General features: G+C 39.4%; 1 protein-coding gene across 2 annotated transcripts in view; it reads left to right on the forward strand.

Moving 5' to 3' along the window:
- GNG2 (G protein subunit gamma 2) overlaps positions 1 to 25,318 on the forward strand; it is a 114,844-nt gene that overhangs the window by 35,748 nt on the left and 53,778 nt on the right. The window contains exon 1 of one of the 2 annotated variants that reach the window (XM_072963056.1): positions 961 to 1,045. The exons of the other annotated variant lie outside the window; for it this stretch is intronic. The gene's annotated coding sequence lies outside the window, so the exon portion shown is untranslated. Of the gene's footprint in view, positions 1 to 960; positions 1,046 to 25,318 lie in introns of those variants that run through there. 2 annotated transcript variants of the gene reach the window in all.

The raw sequence follows: 25,318 nt of genomic DNA on the forward strand, positions 1-25,318 counted from the left end.
GAGCCGAGTCATTGTCCCTTACTTTCTTTTCTTTTTCTTAAAATTGAGATGTAAATTACATAGAGCATACTAGTTTCAAGTGTACAACATGCAACATAATGATTCAATACTTATATATGTTGTAAAATGATCACCATCTCCACAATAAGTCTAGTTAACATCCATCACCACACAGTTACAAATTTATTTCTCTTGGGTTAAGAACTTTTAAGATGTGCTCTTTAGAAACTTTCAAATATGAAATACAGTATTGTTAACTGTAGTCACCATGCGGTACATTACATCCGCAGGGCTTATTTATCTTATAACTGGAAGTTTGTACCTTTTGATCACATTTACCCATTTCACACATATAGTATAACTGCCTCCCCCACAGCCTCTGGCAATTACCAGTCTGTTCTCTGTGTCTAAGATTCAGGGGTTTTTGTTTTGTTTTGCTTTAAGATTCCACATGTAATATTCAATTTCTTATAATAACACATAATGAAAAAGAGTCTGAAAAGAAAATATATATGTATATGTATAACTGAACCACTTTTCTGTACTCCTGAAACTAACATTGTAAATCAAGTATACTTCAATAAAAAATTTTTTAAAATCCACATATAAGTCAGATCATACAGTATTTGTCTTTTTCTGTCTGACTTACTTCAGTTAGTATAGTGTCCTCAGGGTCCATTCATGTTGGTGTAAATGGCAAGATTTCGTTCTTTTTATGGCTGAGTAATATTCCAGTATGTCTGTGTATATCACATTTTCTTTATCCCTTCATCCATCAATGGACACATAGGTTGTTTCCATGTCTTGACTATTACCAAATAATGCTGCAGTGAACATGGGGGTACAGATATCTTTTCAAGGTGGGGTTTTTGTTTCCTTATAATAAGCACCCAGAAATGGAATTGCTGGATTTTGTGGCAGTTCTAATTTTTTGAGGAGCTGCCTTCTACCTTCTTTGACAGTTCACTATAGCACTTAGACATTGTCGGCTCTGCCTTCTGGGTTCCAGCCATGATGCCATGAGGATTCAGCGACAGTAAAAGAGGTAGGGTGACCCAGACTGCTAATTAAGAAAGACCTTGAGATTCTGATGTATTTTGCCTTCAGCAGCTGTGAGGAAGGATGAAAAAGAAAGGGGAGGAAGGGTGGCTGTGATGAAACCTCCATCTCTGACCATGCCTTGTCAGCTTTCTGGAAACCCATCTCAACTCTGGAATTGACCTTCAGGGACCGTGTCCCACCTTGTTTATGAGACGTTTCCTTATCTCTGCAGTAGACTCCTGGTCCTGAAACTTTGCTGACAAATAAGAGTTTGCCTCTAAGCTCTTTGGGGGAACCCAGTGTTTTCCCCTCTCCCAGAGCATTTCTGCCCATCAGCCCTAGCTTAGCCTCATCTCAGCCAAGGTTCAGCCATTCTCTGGCTGAGCCCACAGACCCTGAACCAGCCCCTTCCCTGGGGCTCGGGGCCATCCCCAGCCCAAGCCCCAGTTGGAACTAAAGCAAGAATGGTACTAACAGTAGGCAGAATGATTATGATTGATGTCAAAATTAAGGGTGGAGAAAGGAAAATAAACATCTCAGGTTTTTTTTTTGAGGTTTCTTGTTTTGAAATTGTGGTAAAATACACATAACATAACATTTACCATTGTAACCATTTTTAAGTGTACAGTTCAGTGATACTAAGCACATTCTCATTGTGCTACCATCACCACCATCCATCTCTTTTCATCTTGCAAAACTGAAACTCTATACTGGTTAAACAATAATTTCCCCCTCCTCCCTGCCCTCAGCGCCTGGCAGCCACCATTCTACTTTCTGTCTCTATGTATTTGACTATTCTAGGTACCTCATATAAGAATTTATATACAGTATTTGTCTTTTTGTGACTGGCTATATTTCACTTAGCATAATGTCTTCAAGGTTTATCCATGTTGTAGCATGTCAGAATTTGTTTTTATGTCTGAATAATATTCCATTGTATGTGTGTGTGTGTATATATATCACATTTTGTTGATCCATTCATCTATTGATGGATACTTGGTTTGCTTCTACCTCTTGGCTATTGTAAATAATGCTGATATGAGCATGCATGTACAAATATCTCTTCAAGATCTTACTTTTAATTCTCTGATATATACCTATATGTGGAATTTCTGGATCATATGGTATATCTATTTTCAATTTTTTGTGAAACAGCCATACTGTTTTCATGATAGCTGTACCATTGTATATTCTCAGCAAAAGTGCACAAGCAAAAGCAAAAATTAGTGACTGGGAGCATCTTTTCATGTGCTTATTGACCATTTCTGTGTCTTCTTGGAGAAAAGTATGTTAAATCATTTGCCCTTTTATTGGGTTGTTGTTTATTACTGAGTTGTAGGAGTTCTTTATATATTCTGGATATTAACCCCTTATATGATCTGCAATTATTTTCTTCCATTTCATGAGTTGCCTTCTTACTCTGCTGGTTGTGTCCTTTGCTGCACAGAAATTTTTTCATTTTTATGTAATCTAATTTATCCATTTTTATTTTTGTTGCCAGTGGAAAAAATAAATCTTTTTCTCCCAGACATATAGAAAATTATAAAAATATATTCTTGACTTGAACACATAGAAATATTCAATAAGAACTAGGAAAGTATATCATATGTCACATTTTATGACCATGGTACAACTCACCCAAAAATATTTGGAATAGAAATACTATATATAAAATAATTAGGTCATAGACAAGCAGTACAAAGGGAGAAATGTATCACTTTTGGGATTGTTTTATTCTCCATTTCTTTCCTCCCTGGAATGAAGACAACTATTAATTGGGAGCTACCACATTTGAGAATGGGAATAAGGGAGAAGGCTGTGAGGTTCTGGAGCACCTGGAAATTGACAGGTGATTTGCTTATGTTGTTTCGTTAATTTTTTACAGCAGGCTTTTGAGGGAGGTGTTGCTGTTGACATTTCACAGGCTCAATATCTTGCCCAAAGCCACAGAGTTACTGAGCAGCAAAGCTAGGGTAGGAGTTGAAAGCCTGTTTTTCCTAACCCATCACCAAGTGAACTCATAGTTAACCAAGTTAAGAGTTTCATTCGAAATGTTGACAGAACACTTTTTCTGGAATATCACAAAATTATTCTAAAAGTAATTGGTGAGAATGAACTTTCAAGCTGTCAAAGGAAAAACATAGTCGAGGATGATTAAAAATGTATTATAACATTTCACAATTCAAAATGATGTGAATTAAAAACAGAAACAGATTCTTGTGACAAAATAAAGACCACAAGTACCAAGGTTTCACACACTTAGGATTAAATTTCTAATATCATGAGGGTAAGGAATTGTTGGGAAAAGGTAACTCATCATATTTTATCAAGGCTGAGATTACTATCAATCCACATGTAGAAAAAGTAATAGACGGGGTCCGACACTTGCTAGTAGAAGTTTTATGTGACCAGAGGGGTGTCTGTGTGTATGTGTGTGTGCGTTTGTGTGTGTTTGTGTGTGTGTCTGGATTTGAAGGCTTCTATGTGGGACATCAGGGCTACAGTCTGCCAGAGACTCTACCATTCCTTATAATCCTCATCTTGTCAAAATTACGTTTCTGTACCTGCCTGGCCCTTTTGCCATTTAGGCTTGTGACTCGTTTTATGTGAGTGACGCTCATGAAAATGAAAGCAGGCATCGCAGTCACCTGAGGTCTTATTAAAACACAGATTGCTGAGCCCCACCCCAGAGTTTCTGCTTTAGTTGTTCTGAGATGAGGCCCAAGAATTTGCATTTCTAACAAATTCCCAGATGAGGTAAAGTCTCTGGACCTGAGATGAGCACGTAAATTGAGAACTTTTTCTGCTTCTAAAAGGAACTTCTATACTGCAGAGTAATTTGGATTCTCTTGAATCTGTGATTAAAAAAACTGGGCCTTCATCTTCTATGACTTTTTTAAAAATTGCATTTCCCTGGTAATGTATTTTTATTGCATTGTATTAAAGTGTTGATCCACAAGGGATTGGAAATTAAAAACAAATGAACGAAAAACGTATCCAGAACCACAGATAGTTTGAGAAGCACTGTCACCAGAGTTCTAACCAGTTGGCATTTCCCTTGGTGGAATCACGTGCTCTTGGGTAGACCACAGCTTGCAGGCCTAGGAACTTGATCTGGTTGAAGAACCAGAATTGATTGAAGTCACAACACAGACACATGCTGTCAGGTTCCACAAAGAACTGGAATCAAAAACCGCATGCCAGTGACAATTTATTATTTTACAGTGAAAAATGAAACTACAAACTGACTGGGTTACTTATGTTGGCCTGACCAGTGAATCATTTCCGTGCCTGAGAAACCGATTTATAATCCAGAGGCTACTCAGTGAGCATGAAAATGGGGAAAAGGAGCTAGATATACAGTTTGTATGTTAGTGGCATCAGGCTGGTTACCTACTGAAGACATAGGGGTGCACCTTCCAAGTGGACCACGTCTCCTTGGTCAGTGCTTAGATGGATGGACATTTACTAATGAAGCTTCCAATGCTGGCTCACTGATTCAACTTTGCTGACTGACAGGTAATGAAATGAATTCATTTGAGTCACTGCTGTCAGTCTAGTCAGATCTGTCTAGAAGTACATAATTCTGTCTTTTCAATGATGTCTTTGCAAATCTCCACTGCAACCCATTAAATTATGATTGTTACAGTCAGTTTTGGAAAAATTAAGAACATGAATCTCATCCAAATACATAGTAAGCCCATGTTAAAGATTTAATTAACTCATTAAAGCAAACAGCAAATGAAAAACTTGATTAAAGAATACAAGAAGTATATATAATAAGTGAGAGAAAGAATGCTGGAATAATAGTGCCAAATTATGTACAAAACTGGTTAATGTCCTACAGGGCAGTAAGGCATAGCCTTTGGGGTTATTTTTTCAATCAAATTTTTACATCTCTGCCAGGAAAAAAAAATCATTTGTAATTGATCAATCTTCTACAAGGGAATATCTAGTTTTACAGAGTCAGGCCCATCTCAACAGTAAGTCAAAAACCATGCTCCTGCAGTATCAGATGAAGCTGGACGAGCTTGTCAGACAGTGTTCTCGTGTGACATTGAAGGGTGCACAGTAGTCATCCTGCCTTATTTCTGAGTTTTGGAAAAATTTTCATAACAGACTTAATAGTTTTACTCTCAGAGAGCAATCCCATTTCCTTGTTTCTAAGTTCTCCAGAAGAGGGGACAGATTGTCTGGGGGCGGGAGGTTGTGTCACTGGTGGTGGGGTGGTCATCAGGGAGAAACTTCTCAGTCACTTAACTTTAACTGATCTAAGTTCTTCCCAGCCAGAGGGACTTGGCCTTAAAGAGATTTGAATCTACTGGTTGTCTAATTGTCAGAAAGAGAAACTCAGTATTCACAACTGAATAAAAGTGATGTAAACGTCCCTCCTGGCATTGAAATGCTCTCATCAGCTGACTTTGTATTTGGTTCATTTGGGTGAGGTATTCAGCCAGTGCATGCAGAGTTCAGATGTGGAGCATTTCAGGATGATTCCAGTGTGTTCCCATATCCTACCAGGTGGACCGTCTTAAGTATTTGGGAATGCTTAGGCTCTTTTATCTAAGCAGGTGTCAAATCAGCAGGGATTACGTGTCTGGATAATCATTTCAGGTAAAACATTTAATATGGGGTAACCAGCGCTAATCATCAGCTGGTACATCGTAGCAGGGCTGCATTGAGTGTTAAAATACTGAAATGTTTTCATTTCAGTTGGTAAAGAGAAATTATCTCTTGGTTAAGACGATACAGTCTCTAATGACATCACCCATCAGTGGCTACAGAGGAGTTAATGGACCTGGGAGGAGTGCCAGCTAGAGGCTGGTGGCTCCAGAAGCCACCGAGTGAGTGGAAGTGTGTGCAGCATCCTGTGCTCTCTCTGCCCCAGGGCTGCCTAGAGTTGCAGGGCATCCCTTTTGTGAAGACTCTGTGGTATGCCCGGCTGCAACAAAGATATCAGAGCTTTAATGACTGTCCATATCATGGTGAAGTCATTGATGTGATTCTTCTATGGTCTGAGCAGGGACATCGCTGAGTGAGCTAGGTGACAGCTTCAACAACTTAAGATCACAGCAACAATTTGTAAAAATCAACAAACAGTCTGGAAATCTCTAGAATATTTTGGTGAGTCATTTTCTCTAATGTCTCACTTAGGAATATTTTAGGAGGTAGTTAATTCAGCAACTAAAATGAATGTTAAATATATTTTGGTTAAGTATTTCTGGTTTATTACATGATGTATTGATATTTAGTTTTGCCAATTATTAAATATTTTGAATATGACTCCTTATTTCTGTCTGTTCAACAATTAAAATTATTCCACCAAACCATCAAAATTAAGGAAAAATTAATTTGGAAGGTATTGGCATTGTAATAGGTAAAGATTTATTGTCTGAATTTGAATAAGTAAAATGCTTTTTCAAAGCTTAAAAGACAACAGAGCCTCCAGTAATCAGATGGCTGAATTTTAATAGGTAGTTTGTACAAAATAAAGGCAGGCAGAGGTAGGGTTCTCCAAGGGCAGGGACAGGATCTGACATACACCTGGCCTCCTGGTCACCCGGCAGGGACTTGGTAAATGTTAATTGACTTAGGGAATGACTAAATCAGTATAGGAAAAGCTCTTCATCCTCACCAGTAATTAAATAAAAGCAAACTAAAACAATAATAAAATGCAATTTCACACCTATAAATTTAGCAAATTAAAGAAATAAAGCCACTGCTGAAGGATCTTTGGGGAAACAGGGAGGCTTGTCACCACTTTCTGTAGGCTCCTAATTAATTATAAATTAATTTATAATTACTAGCAATCGGGGTGCCCAGTTTCTTCACTTGTTCTGGGGAGTTAGCCTCAGGAAACAAATTTTTTTTTAAATGAAAACTTTTCTTTAAAAATGTTTATTGTAGAGCTATTTAAAACAGCAAAAATTGGAAGCAATCAAAATGTCCGGCAGCTCAGTGGAATAGTGTGAGCTCATCTGAAATGATTCATGTGAATATTACATAGAGAAGTTGAGAAGAAATGGTCACTAATATGTGTACTCTGTTTGTAGCCATGTTTCAAAATGAAGCAACACCTATTGAATGAAAATGTGAGGGGCAGTAGAGAGCGTCTAGATGAAAAACTGTTGGGGTATAATTTTTGTTAATCTGCTTTGCCAATGACGGAACAAGAAATCTTTTTGTTTTTTGTTTTGTTTTGAGCAAGAAACATTTACCTCCTTTATGGATAGCTAATTTAGAAAATCACTACGGATCGTGATTACCACCTGAAAATTCAACCCCAAATTAATTTTCTCATAACTGAACATTGTTTTCTCTTTGCAATTTACATCGCTCCACCCACATTCATGACCCAGAAGTTCGAAAGGATGATGTGTAATCACAATGTTCAAAAGCAGTTTGTGGCATCAGGAATATTTCTATGAACAAAGCACAGTCCTTCCTTTATTTGCCAATTCCTTATTTGTGAATTTGCCTATGTACTAAAATGTATTTGTAACCCCCAATCAAAACTCAACAGCACTTTCACAATCACTCACAGACTTAAGCAGAGGAGTGAAAAATTTGAGTTGCTCAACATGTGTATTCCCAGCTCAGGCCAAACCGAAGCAGCACTCTGCCTTTTTGTTTCAGCTCTCATACTTTAAACAAAGTGTTCTTCTCATGGTCTATTTAGTACCATGTTTTTCACATTATTGTTATTGGTGGTGGTGATTATACTATTTAAAATGTTCCCTGAAGCATAGTGCTGACATGCTGTCTAGGGTTCCTAAGCACAAGAAGGCTATGTTGTGCCTTGTGGAGAAGATACGTATGTTAGGTAGGTTTCCTCAGTCTTACGTTACAGTGCTGTTGCTATGGAATCAGCAGTGTATACTAGATAAGGTGACTTAATGAACAGAAACACACATAACACAAGGTTATGTGTTGATCAATTGACCAAATGTCATGACCTGAAGCTCTCAGGAGCCTAACCCTGTATTTCCCCTAGATGCAATGCTTCGGTATTTACTAATTAAGTTTGTGGCAACTTAGAAAACATATCACCATGAAGGATAAGAATTAACTCTGTGTGGTTCTAGTGAGAACATAGACGTAGGTGTTCACATCTGGTCGAGTATCATCAATGACAGTCACAATGTGGGGCTAGGCGGAAAAAAATACCTGTTTTTAGGTTATTGTAATTTTTTTTTTTTACTCCCCCATGGCAGCAGACACACATTTCGAGACCTCCAAGACATTTAGCCTTTTGTGGAGTTTTTCAGATCTCTTATTCTCTTTTTCCCTCTAAGATGTATTGTAGACCTGTACAATAAATCCTAAGAAGATGGCAAGAATCTTAATCGATGTATCCAGTATTTTTCTTTATGTCCCCACTAGATCAGAAACTGACAGCTACTACCAGTTCTATCACTGGGGAGAACTCACACAGTGACAGGGTGGCTGTGACCTGACTCCTAATCACATAGCCCATGCTGGACATAACAAAGACTCAGATGTCAGAGAACTGTGTCCTATTCCCCAGAACTATCCACTGTGGGCATTCTTAGTTAAAAGCAGTAGTAACTAAGTTGGACAGATTTTACCACAGAGAAAATTTACCAGAAGGATATATAACACTAACAGAATCTCTAGGAGAGCTGGAGATTCTTTACATATGGAGGCTGAATAGTCAGAAATGACACCCAAATCATACCTTAGAGTTGGTCCACAGGAGACACGACTACTGCCTCTATGGGATGCAAACACTGCAGTTCACACAACTGACACCTGACACTTGGTGTTTGAACTCTGCTACTGGAACCGATGCCCCCAGCGAGTAGCTGCCATCACACCCACATCCACCATCCCCAGATCTCCATGTTAGTAGCTTCCCTATCAGATTCTGAGCAGCAGCTCGGGTGAGGTGCCAGCACTTGGGCTGCAAGGGAGCTGGGGAAGTGGACTTTTAGCCTCTGCTTCAAAACTTGGGAACAAGGGAGGACAAGGAGGAGAAAGTGATAGAAGTGCTTTATCATCTTGCACAGCCTATGTTAGAGTCCTTTTATAGAGAGGGGTTCACTTGTGGTGACTCAGGCCACCATAGGGATGCGTTGGGAAAATTTACTGTCCTGGCTCGCTCACTCTCAACCAGGTAGCTGGAGCAGGATCTGTGTGGGTGCCTGGGCTGCTGGACTGTTGCAGCTGCTCTGTGTACATCCCCCTTTCCCTCCTGTTAGGAGAGAGTGATAAAAACCACTTTTAAAGAATGACCACACAAACCTCAAGCCTTTTGACTAATGCTTGTTCCCAAACATGACCAACATCCAGCCTCTAAAAGGCTTCTACCTCCACATCCATTGTGAGATTCAAATACAATTTAGGGGGCCATATTTGCATCTTTCCAAGTTTTTGATCAACTTCATTTCTTTAAAAAATTACCTTTCAGAGGCACTTTTTGCCTGTTAATAAGAGACAGTATCTTCAGTCTCTACATCTGCCTGATCCCCCAGCTAACTGGGGACACACAGAACACGATAGTTTGGATACAATAGGTTTGGACAGACCTTGACAGCAAATACATCTGCATTTAAAAGTTTTTTCTTTTGCCATCTTGTTCACTATTCTTCACTGGAAATTCCTTGTTTACATGAGTGTGAAGGGATGTGGGGGGGCAGGGGTGGGCAGGGTGTTGGCTCACTGCTGCTGAGCTCCTGAATCACTCCATCATCCTGGGACTGAAAGCAGTTGGTCCACGATGGTGATTTACCTTTTGCTGTCGCTCCCAACTTTAGAAGTCTCTGGTATTGTTTTCTGGGGACTTGGGATTCAGTAACACTTCATTTTAAAGAGTTTGGTTGGCAGAACAATTTTTAACTATTTTGAATTTTTACTAACACAGCTATGGTTTTTGATGTTTGAAATGGGGGTGGGTGGTTGTCATTTCTGGTTATTTACCACATAATTGAAAACAATAGTGAGGCGGTAGCTTGAAAATAAAAATGGTAGTTATCTGGGTTAAAACTGCAATATGATTTTTACCCTGAATACCTTGTCTATGTGGTTTAGCGAGTTTTTCTGAACATACCTTTAGATTAAAAGTATACAATAAAAATAAATTTAGGGAAGTTAGATTCACTTTAATTACCTTTACTTTTTCACTTTGAACCATAGACAAGCTCAGAAAGAATGGAAGCTAAACATGCAAGGGAACTGTGTCACCTATAGCGACAGAGGGGTGTTCTTTGGCAGAGTGCCATCACATATGACAGAGACCTGAGACAGACATGTTTCCCTTCATCTTTCTAAGCCAGTAAAAGGGTCCCCTGAGGTTTCTAGAATCTTCCATACGAGGCAGGGGTTTCTACTCCCTGCCTTTCTTACCACCTGACCCTCGAGGGCCCTGTTTTTTCTTCTTTTCCTCCTCCTTCTTTATTTTACAATTTCATGTGGAATTTTTTTACCTACCAGGAATTATGATATGGTACATTTATATACCATATTTAATGCATAATGAGACTGCTCTTCTTTTTGTTTAAAATGTGTATTCTGTAAATGTAAATTTAAGCATAGGGCATGATTTGCTTTAATCAATGTAGCAAGTTTTCTCATTCAGGGAGTGGGTGAAACTGAATTAGAATAGTTATATTTCAGTGGAGAACGAGAGTTTTTTTTAACCTCTTGGTAGCATCTCTAGAACAGTGATTCTCAGCATGTCAACTGGAAAAGTCTTTTTATAAATAAAATTGTACAAATCTTAGGATATTCTGTAATAGAAGCTATACTTTTAATATCCATTGACTAAGAAAGCTATTAATTAAAGAGTGCTTTTATTTTTTGTTTTTTATTGAAGTATATTGATTTACAGTGTTTCAGGCATACAGCAAAGTGATTCAGTTATACATGTATATTGTTTTCAGACTCTTTTCCATTATAGGTTATTATACGATATTGAATGTAATTCCTTGTTCTATATATAATAGGTTCTTTTTGATTATCTATTTTATGTAATGTTAATTCCAAACTCCTAGTTTATCCCTCCCTACTCTTCCTGCTTTGGCAACCATAAGTTTGTTTTCTATGTCTGTGAGACTACTTCTGTTTTGTAAAAAAAAGTTCATTTGTATAATTTTTTTTAGATTCCATGTATAAGTGATGTCATATATTTGTCTTTCTCTGACTTATTTCACTTAGTAATCTAGTAATGATAATCTCTAGGCCCATCTGTGTTGCAAATGGTGATATTTCATTCCTTTTTATGGCTGAATAATATCCGTTGTGTATATATACCACATCTTTTTTTTTTAACATACACATGCATATATATTTTTTTCAGATTCTTTTCCATTACAGCTCATTGCAAGAAATGAATATAGTTCCCTGTGCTACACAGTAGGTCCTTGTTGCTTATCTGTTTTATATACAGTAATATACCACATCTTCTTTATCCATTCATCTGTTGATGGGCATTTAGGTTGTGAAGAATGCTTTTAAATGAACTTGCATTTGATGTGTCACACTTTCATCTCCTTTTATTTGTGAAAACAGAGGAACACGTGTATAGACTATATTTTACATGCAGCCTGTTGGAGACCCCCTTGCAGGGACTCCATGACTTGATTACTGTGCCATACTAGAGGCACAGGCATGGCAGCTTTTGGATTGTTCTCAGGCTGGCGTCCACTGCCAAGTCTCCTTGGACCATGCTGGCAGAGAATGGTGCCTTGGGAGAGACTGGTTCTCCCTGGACGTGCTGGCCATGCTTCCCAACCTCTCATTGATTTTTGAGGTGGTGGTTTATGTATATGTTTTTTTTTTCAGTTATACAAATATGTACAGTACATATGTAAGCCATTTAAAAACAGGAAATAAAGGCCATTCCTAGAACTATTTGAACAGTGCTTATGGCTGGATTAAAAACCATTGACAATAAGGGTGTGGAGTGAGAACACACACTAACAATAAAAGCAGAAAAGACTGCAACAGTGAAAGCTCATTTCCCTACCTGCACTGGGCGAGAAGCAGAATTAAACCTACATATGAAAGGAGCTCATTTCTCCTTTCATCAGAGACTCCACTTACAAGGAAATAATGGACAGCTCTTTCAGCTGTTCTGTCCTTTTCTCTTTCTTATGGGTGTCCTCTTATGACATTTCATTTGAGTCACTGCCTGAGTCAATAAAGTAATGATTTGAAAACGCAGAAATCTTTTTAAAAGCACAGGATTTTCATTTGAAGGTTGAGACCAAATCAGATCCAGGCTCCGGTGACCTCCTTTGGATTTAGCCCCCTCCCTTCATCATTAGTGGAACAAAACGTCCTATGCTAACTTTAGTGTCTTGTTGTTACCAGTTTGAGGTTGGTGCAAAGCAGAAACCAATGTGCAACTAAGTTTGTGGCATGAATGATAACTTAAAAGGCTGTATGTGTAGACTGGGAAACCAGCACTAAAAATTATGTAGATTGGGTCCTCTGTTAGTTATCTATGGCTCCATAACAAATTAACCCAAACATAGTGTCTTCAAACAACAAATGTTTATTATCTAATAGCTTCTGTGGTCAGGAATCCAGGAGTGGCTTAGCTGGGCGGCTGTGACTCAGCGGCTCTTGTGATGCTGCAGTTAAGATGTCAGCGGGACTGTAGTCATCTCAGGAGTGACTGGGCTAAAGGATCTGGGTCCTAGATCATTGACGAGGCTGTTGGCAGGAGGCCTCAGTTCTTTCCCCCAGGGGCCTCTAGGTGTAACTGCTCATAACATGGTGACCCCCCCCCCAGGAGAGAGAAAGCCCAAGACAGAAGCTACAGCCTCTTATGACCTATTTTAGAAGTAACATATCATCATTTCTGCCACATCCTATTGGTCATACAAGGTGTGAATACCAGGAGGCAGGAATTATAGCAGATCCTCTTAGAGGCTGGCTACCAAAGGTCCAAATGACCAGCTTTTCTAGAAACCTTGTATTGGATAGCTACATCCCTTGTAAGTCTGACGACAGCCTCTGTGTCTAAGGACAACTTCTTGATCAAATTAATAATAATGATCTATCATATTTTGAGAACAAATTTTATATCTTGGTTTAAAGTATAAACTTGATTATTGTATTTAAGTAAAATACAATTATAAAGCCTGTAGATAGTAGTTAATAATGTATAATATAGAAATTTAAAGTTCCATGTAGACTCCTTATAGCCATAGTTAATATAGCACAATAATATTTATTTATTTTAAAAACTATCAGAGTTAATAAGATACATTTTGAATCACTGTAAACCAGTTAATAGCATACATTTCAATATCACTGTAAAATATGTTTATTTAAATTTTTTTCACTAAATAGTATATTATAGATCTTTTTCCATGTCATTATATAAGTTCTTTCTTTTTACTAGCTGTGTAATATTCTGTTGAATGACTATAGCAAATAGAATAACTGTGCCAGAATTATCTAACCAGTTTCTACTGTTGGATAGTTGAATTTGTCCCCCATTTTTTGACAAAATAAGAATCGTGTTTATACATATATGTTAGCGTGCTGTGTGAGATTTCTTCAGGGTAAATTTTCAAAATGAATTCTTTTTTGGGGGGTGGGGTGGTAATTAGGTTTATTTATGTATGTATTTAATGGAGGTACTGGGGATTGAACCCAGGACCTCACTCATGCTAAGCACACACTCTGCCACTAAGCTGTATCCTCCCCACTCAAAGTGAATTCTTGAGTGAAAATGTATGCACATTAAAAGTTTACTAGATATCACTGAATTGTCTGCTAAAAATATTGTATTTATACTCTTCCCAGTGGTGACAAAAGTGCCAGAAACCACCGCCTTCTAAGGTCAGCGTTATTTCCCTTCACGCACCTTACTGTGTGATTTTGAGGAAGGCGTATGGTGTTGCACTTGGCAGAGAAATGTGACAAAAAGAAAGGGAGAAAAGGCCTGCAGTGAGGTCAGGGCAACCATCAGGGAGAGTGAAAGGGGGCCCATGATGGCTGGTCTCCAGGTGGCTGCACCCCCTCTGCACAGAGGTCCAGAGCCTAAGTTGGTTTCTCTGCCTTAAGTATGAGCACAGGGGATGTGTACCCACTTCATCCCTTCATGACATAACTGATGTATTCAGGTGTCTGTCCGTGCATTGGTGAGGGTGGTAATGGAATATATGCAAAGGTAAGTGGGTGTTGGAAAGCAGCTTCCCCAGTTTTTCCCAACCACCAGCCACCATTCCTCCTGAACATCTCACTACTGCTTTGCCCGACACCTTGAACTCAAGATCCTTTAAAGAGTGTGCAAATTGTTTGAGGAAAGTAATGCCTTGATATCAGCCACTAATGTGTAAGCTGATGTAAATATTTCACATTAGTTGAAGAGACCATTCATTTATTCATGGGTTCATTCAACAAATAACCGTTGAGTACCCACTGTAGGCCAGGCACTATCATCAGCCCTGGGTATATGATCATGGCTCCAAATAGGCATTAACGTGGAGCTGTCACTCTAGGGGAGGAGACAAACAATAACCAAATAAACACAAATACAGTTGCAAATGTAGTTCTGTTTGGGAATGAGCCAGGAAGGTGGAAATCTAAAGGATGAGATGAGGTCAGATTGCTAGGCAGAAAACAAAGTAACAAGTAGCATACTTGCAAAGGCCTTAAGGTGGGAAGGCGTTGGGCGGTTTTGAGCAACTGACTAAGACCAGTGTGGCCAGCAGGGGGCATAGCAAGAGATGAGGCTGGAGAAGGTGCCTGGGGCCACATCATACAGGGCCTACACATTTTGCTGAAAGAAGCAGTTTGAATAAAGGAATTCAGGATATGGAAATGTTCCAAAGGGCAGAAACGGAGGAAAAGGGGAAGTGATGGACATTGGGCTGACAGGGAGAGATGTAAGCTGGGTAGGAAGGGCCCAATAGCATCCTTAGCCTTGTACTTCCTTCCCCTCATTGTCCACCTGGGCTTTGTGGGCAGAACACGGGCTGGGACCCGCTACTGCATATGGCACCCACCCCATTGGCTGAGCAGTCTTGCCGGGGCCCACCGTTCTAACCTCCTGGACTTAGAAGTCTGTTCCCCACTTTGCCTTTCAGTCACCTGGGAGGATTCCAACCAAAGTCCATCCCTGATTCTGTTCATTGAATTACAGAGGAGAGGCTCTGGTGCATTCAGCAAACCTTAATCCTACTCCACATCACCGTAGAATGTTCCATGTTTTAAAAAGCCCACTGCAGCATACCTCTAAAGCAGCACTTAATTGACATAATATGGGTCACCTGTCTACATGGAATTAGCTGGCAGGGCTTCCAGAACAACCTACTTTCCCTCCCTTTGGACTCTAGTTTTTGAATTTCTGAAATGCGTCACTGCCACTCAAGTCAGTTTTGAGTCATTCTTTAACGAAGAGTTGGACAGTTGAGCACTCCTAGCTTCAGAATTAGTCTAGGGGTGCAGTCGAGGGGTGAGAAGGGAATGTGGTCAGGGGCTTGGGAACTAGGCCAGGGGCCTGTCAGTGCTGCCGGTCAGTTTTGCATGTTTTGCAAGCATGCGAAACGAAAAGTATCCCATGGCTTGGTGTGCTACTTTCCTGTCTTTATAAAAACTCTGTGTGTGTGTGTGTGTGTGTGTGTGCGCGCGCGCGCGCAAGTTCTGTTGTGGGGCAGGGAAAGGAATGCTCACCCAGCCCTGGAGTGTGGAATAGTCCCGGGCATTCCCTTGTGTCCTGTGCCCTGATTTGGGAAGCCACAGAGCTGAATGGCCAAGGATGTGGCCTGGGAGATCCACCGTCTGAGTTCGAATCCTGACACCACTGCTTGGAGTCCAAGCTAAGTCTTAACTGCTTTGCTCGGTTGCTTCTCAGTCATATATAAATGTTAGCTTCCATAATTTGGGGGACAGAGGGAAGAAAGGATGGGAGAAATATGATAGGAATGGCCAGAAAAGGAAGAAGAAGGCACTAAGATTCCCTTGTACCTTGGGCAGGACTGAGAGCCTCTCCATCCTCCACCCCACTCCTTGTGCCCCTCATGTTCCTCCCTCACTCTCAACCCCCCAAATCCCTTAATTTCCTGTGGGTGAGACTGAATACTGAGTATGACCTGAGAGTGTTACACGCCCTCATTGAAATCTCCTGAGTCCCTTAGGTGAAGGAGAGACTGTAGCTTCCTGCTATTGCTGCAGCTGCCCTGGTCAGCGAGTGCTGCCCAGGGTTTGTCCAGGGATACCTACCACCCTACCCAGGACAAAGCCTCCCTTGTGGGTTGAGGTCCTACCATTGTTATTGCTGCTGGGCTTCTTCAGACCAGAAGTTCCCCAGGGGTGAAATTCTCAGAACAGAATTGCACGATTGACCAAATCTGACATTCTAGAGAAGAGTTATTCCCTGCTGGGTTACCAGCCTAGATTCCTTCTTCCAATATGTCAATAATTCTCATTTGAGGCCAAAGTCACCACACAGGGGGACAACATCATGTGGCCAGTCCTTTCCAAAAGCCTTGCACCAGATACTGTGCTGTAATCCACATCTTGGTTACCTGGTTTGGCTTTGTTGTGTTTCCTTGAGGTGGGAGATTGCTTAGGAAAGCTGAAGTAAATATTTCAGTAAAACTGCTGAAGTTCGTGAATTCTGCTGGGAGTTAGCTTAACCTGTAACCTTATAGTTCTGCTTTCAAAACGAGGCTACTGTGAAATGTTCAGACGTGGAGTCTACTGCTGTTTAGTTTCAAGTGGTGGGTGGGGAGACAGAAAACAGAAGTGACGGTTATAAATCTAGAGGGGGTGGTATATGGGTGTTCATTGTTTTATTCTTTCAACTTTTATGTTTCCAATTTTAAAAAATAAGTTGGGGGAAGATAAAGGAAAATAAAAATAAGGTTTATGGGGAAGAATTAAAAACACAATTACTATTGATGGGATCTGGAGGGCGGCACAGGATTAGTGGACTTTCCCCCCATGTCATCATCCACGGGACCATGAGGAGCAGCAGAGACCTGGAGAGGTTGTAGGGAGCAGGGGCAACAGATAGAAAGAAAAGGGGTGCTCCAGATAAGGGAGTAAGTACCACGGCTGCTGGTTCTGTTGCAGAACTTTACGTCAATGTGGGAGTGAGGCTTACAACCTTTGAATTACATTTTTAAGTCTAATATTCAGATCGAGGTACTCCACATATTCCCTTGAAACTGATCCAACAATAACAACAAAAATGTTGCACGTATTTATGAAATACCTTTTCATTCATGTGTTGCATTTCATATCTGAAAAATAATAGAAAGCATGCCATTAAAAATTTAGCTCTACATGGTGGGATTACAGATACTTTTTATATTTCTCATATTTCCTCCCTGAATTTTCCAGATTCTTTTCAAGTGATGTATATTATTTTATAATCAGGAAAAGGTCAGTATTATATGAAAAAAAGTGTTATATATATAGTATCTCTATGTAGCTGGTTTTCTGTATTTACCACTCTTAATCACTGCATCAAATGGAATTTTTCTCTTTTGTTCAGAAATTAAAATGAGAAATTTCCAGGGAGTCTGTCCTATATCTTAACAGGAGTTAATAAATAAACCTTTGATGGCTTTATTCATACTTTTGATATGATGAACTTTGACTACCTTAATAATTTGTCCAATTTTCAGGAGTTTTTCCACATTTACTGATTTTAACAGTGCTTTGGCCAATAGCTCCACAATTTCACCCTTACTTTCGTTAAAACTCTTGAGTAGAACCATCTTGATCTGGAAACTTCTCTAGATGCAGTTAGTCTGGTCAAGAATGTTCTGTGCATTTACCACAGTTTGATTTAATTGCTTATTTTTCTTTCTCAAGATTATTTTCAGAAGAGAATCTCTCCACTGATTTCCTCAAGAAATGCCAATGCTATTAATTCATTAAGTTTCTTGACAAACATATTTTCATCCTTAGGCCCATATTATGTCTACAAATAACCAAATAACTGTTTTTTATTTGTATGAATGAGTTTTATATAGGACACACTAAGTTCTTTCTGGCCTAATTTCAATTTTTTACCCAGTTTTCCATACTCAGTAGGTCTATCTGGGCCCTGTTTGGCTAGGAATTTCCATATGTGTGCCTAATACTGGGAGTCACTGTATCAAGTATAAAGTTCAAGGTTTCTTAAAAATTTGCTTGCTTGCTTTTTTTACATACTTTTGCAGAAGGTACTTAGTTGCAGTCATCTTCTGTTTCTTGAGGATGTAGTGGTTCCATTTTTGTTCTTCTGTATGTCTGTCACCACTTTCATTCCAGCTAGAGGCTGCCAGGCCTGGTGGTACCATTGCATAGAGGCCATTTGGCAACATAAAATGGGTATCAGAAGAGGACTGCCATCTTGGGCAGCTTTGTAGGCATAAAGAAATACTGATGAAAGAACACTCTCCACAGTGACCGTAGCTGTTGCTTAAATCCTTTGTCCCTGAATCTTCTTAAAGAATTTTCCCTGCTAAGGGTGCCCAGGGTGGAGGAGAGATTGTAGTAAATGGAAACTGTTTGGCAAGAAGTTTGGTAAACCATCTTGAGTGCTAGCCTCATGTAACACCATAAAAACTGAGATGTCCTCAGTTTTTATTTAGTTAAAGCTTTAAATAGGCCACATGAGTAACACATGTCAGGTGCTTATCACTAATTAATTCATTCATTTGCAGTGGAATACCTAACTGAAGGAGTTCAAGGGAGCTCATTTGTAGCCATGATCTGGTGGGTCCAGTAACAGAGAGAGATGTTACTCTTGGCAGATGAAACCTGTCAGATGGAGACCTGTGGCTTAGTTCACTTGATCAGATGTTTTTCGAACAATGGTTTGGGGTTTGTTTTTGGATAATACCGATTTGAGTTGGGTCTTCAGTATTGACCAGACTCACCCACATACTCATAGCTTTAAAGAAACCTGAAGATAATATGAGTGGGATCTCTTTCAATAAAATGGGGAAAATGGACAGAAAATACACATGCCCTCCCGTCGTGGCTTACTGCCTTGCCCGCTGCCACCTACAAGGGCCAGAGAGCCTGTCACTTCATGATTTTCCCCTTGGGTTTGACTTCAGGGGCATTTTGTCAGAAAACTGTAACCCACAGGATTCACCATTGTGCCTCAGCTTTTAAGAAATTTTGGCCACGTGTAGGACTTGAGTACATTAATCAGTTCAGTTATCTGTTCCCTAAGCTCTCTTTCATCTTTGTTCTTTTCTTAGAATAAGGGCATCATCCTTAAAGGAAAAGAGCCCAGTAAAGGCCACTAACTAGCTTACGGAAAAGAATGACAATTTCTGGTTGAGAAATACATATTTTATCGTACTGCACCTCTGCTCCATGATGAGGGAAAAGAAGGCATTTGAGTGTGATAATTGTGACTGACTTATAATGTGTTTTGTTCCTTGTAAACTGTTACTACCTCAAATAAAATGAATAGAACAAAGAGTATAAATGGATTCACAAAAGACATTTAAGCTGCTTGTGGGATATGGGGGGATTTGGAGAAGCATCAGGAAAACAGATTGAACTTGGGATAAATGGGAAATTAGGGGGCAACGGGTAAATACCATGTGTTAACAGCTGCCTGTTCTCTTTTGGAGTAGACTTGTCAGTGTGAGGTCGGGCTCATACCACCTTTCAAGCAAACTCTAATCCTTGCCAACACCTTCCCCCCAGTCAGATTAAAGAGACTTCTTTACTGAAAAAAAAAAACTTTTATGAATTTCAGGCCCTTAGAATAATTTCTCCTGAACAAAAAAAAAATCAATATTTTTCTAAAATGTTTTGTGACAAATTGCTCTTTTTAAAAAAGTGGCATTGCTCTAAATTAGTTCTTTGAAAGGTACCTACATATGTAAATTAAAGGTCATGTGCTTAGAACTTTGGAACCAAATGCTAGATTATTTTTTCAGGTAGAAAGATAGCAGGCTTTTTCATTCTCCTGGGAAGGTGACAGAGGGTGACAAGTGACAACAATATTTATTGTAAGAATAACCTATAATTACTGTCATTTTCAGAGAGGGAGGCATTTAAAATAGAAAGGATACAGTGGGACTATAAAATAATACAAAAGTCAACCTCAAAGATAAATTCCTTGAGAACAGGACCTCTTCCTGTTTTTCTTTGTCCCCTGCCATACAACACACTACATAGAGTAGGCACCAAATGAATAAGTAATGATCGATTCAGCTAATGAGATCATGCATCATTCTATCTATATCATTTTATTTCTGTATGAAATTCCCTGTGTTGAGTGGTAGCAGATAGTGTCTAACCAAGGGCTAATTTTAGTTGGAAAGCCATGTTTTAGATCTATTATTATTTTAGCCAGAAGAAAACACAGAAATTGAGTGGGTGCTGGAACATCTCCATTATTTGCCCCCTGAAGATCTATGGAGTAGTTGAGAGCAGTGCATCGTTGGCAGAACATGGTGGGAAAATTTGCACATTGGCTTCCCACAGGGACCTATTCTGTGCTATTATTTCATATTTCAGTCTCTAGGATACCAGTGTTATAACATCTTAGAGTGCTAAAATTTCACCACCAAAATAATCCTGAAAAAAAGAATTGGAAATTAATGAAATTAAACACATTCTCCTGGGAGAACAGAACTTGTAGCTGGTGCAGCTTCAGCAGGTGTGGATGGGAGGGGAGGAAGCCAGGAGCAGGAGTGGGGCCCAGGGAGACCCAGCTGCCTGCTGTGTGGTGGGGGCAGGGCAGCACTGCCTGGGGCCACACCCAGGTTGGTGTCGGTATCCCAGAGGTGCAATGTGATGGACAGGGGATGTCAGGTAGTGAACAGTGTCAGGATTCCAGGGCCATCTGCCAGCTTCAAAGCTGCCTTCTACCTCATAGCATTCATTAAGATTCAGGGAGGAAGGTCTGGTCTTTGGGGGTTGAGGCCTGGCAGAGGGCCCAGCCAAATGGGCAGGATGCAGGGAACATTAGCTGGGTGCCCAGTGTCCCCCAGGTCCTTGGCTATAAGGCTTAAGAAGCAAAATCTATTTCAGACCTTACCCATTGCTGGAGATCTGGTTTTATATACACTGCCAGCTTTGTCCAGAGCTGGCTTGGGTACCAGGTGAGCAGAGTCTGCAAAAAGTAAGGCAAATTTTAAAAATATCTATCCCTCCAACTTACACAAAGGTATTTTCTAAAAATAAAAGAGCAGTGGGTGTCTAGAAAGGAGGAGGGTGTGGCTAGGAACATAAGACCTAATGGACTTTGCCTAAACCTTTGGTAGCCTGAGCATGTGGGCGCAACTTCAGCTAATCCCTCACCCTTTCAAAATGATACTGCCTTTCTGAAATTTCTTCCATCAAAAGTGAAAACGGTCCCCAAATACTCTGGTCAAAATACCAGCAGTACAACCCAGCTGCTGCCAGGAAGAGGGGTAGAGAAGGAGTAATTTTTCAATAGATGTACTTGCTGAGCCTCAGGAGGAAAGAACAAGAAAATTGCATCCCATTTGTCAGATGGCAATGACGTGACTGGTTTCCTGCATACTGCAATCTGCTCTGGAATCTTCCTGCAAGATGCAGTTTCTTCTAGGGAATTAGAGCTGGAACCTTAACCTGGTGCTGAGTTTATTAGAACCAGGCCTTTTTTTATTACTTAACATCCAGCAAATAGTATAAGGCCTACACATACTGAATGTCCTCTAATTAGACGTATGTGAGATTAATCAAGGGAGTTTTCTTGTTGCTTGAAACTAAAAATCAGGCTTTAAAACAAAAACAAAAACCATCCCACTAAGCTATTTAGCCATGTTTATTTCAATCATAAAAGCAAATCTGAATTTTTGGTCATTTACTTGTCATTAGACACACTATATTAAAAACTAATAAACAAGCCTCCCCTTCCTCTCCAGAAAAGAGAAGACAACTGAACAGGGTAATGAGCCAGAAGTGATGGGGGAAACAGTGGGATACAGTGGGATAGAGGCGATCCCCCAAGCATCTTTATCTGATGGTATAAAGACAGCTGCCAAGGTTGTGACCTAATAAGATTTGGCTGTGTCACCATGATGTAGTCATGCACGTTGATAGAGAACTGTTCTCTCTGCCCTGCCCAGAGCAGCTTTTGGCTAAGTCTGCTGCTTAGCATCCCTTTGTAGACATAAGTCCCAGGAGAGAGCTTTTGTTTGTTTTTGGTTTTTTTTTTGATTTAAGTACACTTGGTTACAATGTGTCAATTTCTGGTGTATAGCACAGTGTCCCAGTCATGCATATACATACATGTATTCGTTCTCATATTTTCTTCATTAAAGGTTATTACAAGATATTGAACATAGTTCCCTATGCTATACAGCAGAAACTTTTTAAAAACTCAATTTTTATATATAGCGGCTAACACTTGTAAATCTCAAATTCCTAAATTTATCCCTTCCCACCCCGAGAGAGCATTTTTTAAAATGTAAAATTGGCTTTTATCTTTTTCATTTAAAAAAGAGAGCAGATTTGCACTTTCATCTGGATGAGATGAGGCTAAGGGTTGAATCCAAATTTTTAAAATATCTATCCATCCCAACTAATGCAAAGATATTTTCTAAAAATAAAAGAGCCATTATTCATCTCTGGCCCAGTCCCTACAAGAGACGGCTTACCTTGTGTTTTGCAGGCTCTCTTTCCAATAATTTATTCTTTTCAAAATAACTAACTAAATAAATACACTAATATAGCATAAAAACAAGACAGCTTTTACTTGGATCCAGCTATAGAATAGAAACTAAAGCAGATCGGTTCCTTAGGCACAAAAATAACGCTACTGACTTGAATCTCTTTTCTTCGTTGCGAAAGAGTTAAAAGACGAAATGTTACTGGCTTTTTTGTTTTCTTTTTTTGGGGGGGAGAAATTCTTACATATTATCACCAGGGAAACAGAATTTAGAAAACTTTTTATAATTCAGAGTAAAAGCTTTGCTGATGTAAGTTCTATTAATTCACTGTTTTGTTTCAGATAGTGACTGGACTGACATTTAATTTTACTCAGCAAACCTTTTCTTTGTGGATAATAATACAAGTGATTATAATGCAATAATGTGTAAACAAGATTGTAAGAGTAATGTTGAAAATACTAAAAGAATAACTTGTTTTGGAAGATCCTTAAGGTCTTTTGAAATAGCTCTTTACATATAAAGAGTGAACATACCAAACAAAAATTATTTTATCTGGTCTTTCAAGCAGGTCCTTAAAGAGGTTATTTAGCAGAAAACTCTGCTCACATACTTTAAGTTACCCTAATACTTAAAAGTAATACACTTGACCCTTGAACAACATGGGTTATAACTATGTGGGTCCCCGTACGTGCAGAATTTTTTCAATAGTAAATAGTACAGTACTATATGATCCATGGTTGGTTGAATCCTTGGATATGGAACCACAGATATGGAGGAACCATGCACATGGAGGGGTGACTGTAAGTTATAGTTGGATTTTCTAATTGCATGGAGAGTTGACACCCCTAACCCCAAAGTTGTTCAGGGGCCAGCTGTATATTTCCTCCCAATAAATTCCATAATTTAGATGTTTTAGACTTACCTTTTCTTTTACCTGGTTTGATGATTGAGGTTTAACAATATAGCCAACCTGGTGGCTTCCTGGATCCTGAATAAAAGGTAGATGCATAAGCCAGCTACGTTTCTGCTGATTGAGGCCTTGGCTATTAGCACGTGTTCTGCCCTAGTAATGGATATGGTCCATTGACTGTGTGAAGTAATGGGCACTGAAGAATAGACAGGTGTCCAATAGGCAAGTTATGGAGCAGACTAAGATTATCTTTTAACATTGTGTTGCTGAGTTTTTGGCATATGTTCTTTTAACAAATATTAATTGAGCACCTATTATATACCAAGTTCTATACATTGATAGGCAAATAAAACAGATATGGCCCCTGTCCTTATGGAACTTATAGTCTAGCTGGGGAGGAATAGGAAGTAACCACATGTCTATAGATATATTTACAAATTATTAGATGGAAGTGCTCTGAAGGACAGGAACATGGTGCCATGAGTTATAATAGGAAGACTTAATTTGGATAGAACTTATAAATGGAAGGGGTCAGGTGAGCATTGGGGATTTTGAGCTGTTAGAAGAGTCTCCCCTGAATGATTCTTAGTCTCTCCTTCCCTTTCATCCTTTTTAGACAGTGGAAGATAACAAGAATGCCTCAACAATGAATTTTACCTGTGTTACTGCCAATATGGATCTTTCTTAACTAAGACAGAATGAATTTACATAGGCCTGATAAATTGCAGTCATTGGGGTCATGGGAACATGAAAGGCAATGTGGAATCTTGAAAAGGGTACTGGGCTCCTTAGGAAGACCTGAATTCTTCTAAGGGTTGGGAGGGAAGAGGGCAGTATTTACACATTTCATTAGGATTAGAGTGATCTGGATTCTGCTCTGGACTTTGCCAAGAACTTGCATTATATTCCAAGACAAGTCTCCTAACTTCATTGAATCTCATTCTTTCTCCTATAAAATGAGAGAACTAAAATGAGACCATTTCTGAGGTCCTTTTTAGATCCAAAGTCCTGGAAGGCTGTATGGTATAAAAAGTACAGGCTCTGAAACCAGAGTATGAGGGTTCAGATTCCAGCTCTGTCATCTACTGGCTGTATAACCTCGAGTAGCTTCTTAATGTCTCTATGCATTCATTTCTAAAACTGTAAAAGGGGGTTAATATTAGTACCTATCACATAGGGTGAGAATTCAGTTAATTAATTTGAGTAAAATACTTCGAATAGTACCTGCCTCATTTTACCTGCCTTAAATGTTACTATCATTAATATCCTCTGAAAGGAAATTACCTCCTTTAAGGATGGGACTCCAATAGAGGCGGAAGGCTGAAGACCCTGGAGGGAACAGATAAACAGAATGGTGTGCAGGAACTGAGTGTTTTTTTTTTTTTTTATAATTCCTATCAAATTTCCCTTTGTTTCAGCATGGTTTAAAAAGGGACAACTTTTTATTGCTGGAAGGGGGGCCTTAACCACAGAATGCTTTATTGGATCCCCCCAGGGACTCTCTTCTTCCTTAGGACACAGACAGGTAATTAAGTCTCTGGGTGTGGGGTTTGTACAGGATATTAAACTAGTGCTTCCTTCGTATTGCTGTCACCCCTGCAGCCAGGACAACAAAGGAAGAGAGATTAATGCTGTGACCAGAGGTGCTGAGATGTGAATTATCTTAAGGCCATGAGTTTCTGTTCTTCTTAAGCAATATAATGGGACCTCGTAAATTAAACTTGTGGAGGAGTTTTCAAATCATGAAAAAATTCATTAAAAATTATAAGCATTAACTTCAGTT

The sequence above is a fragment of the Vicugna pacos genome, chromosome 6 (assembly GCF_048564905.1).
Source record: "Vicugna pacos chromosome 6, VicPac4, whole genome shotgun sequence".
Lineage (NCBI taxonomy): Eukaryota > Metazoa > Chordata > Mammalia > Artiodactyla > Camelidae > Vicugna > Vicugna pacos.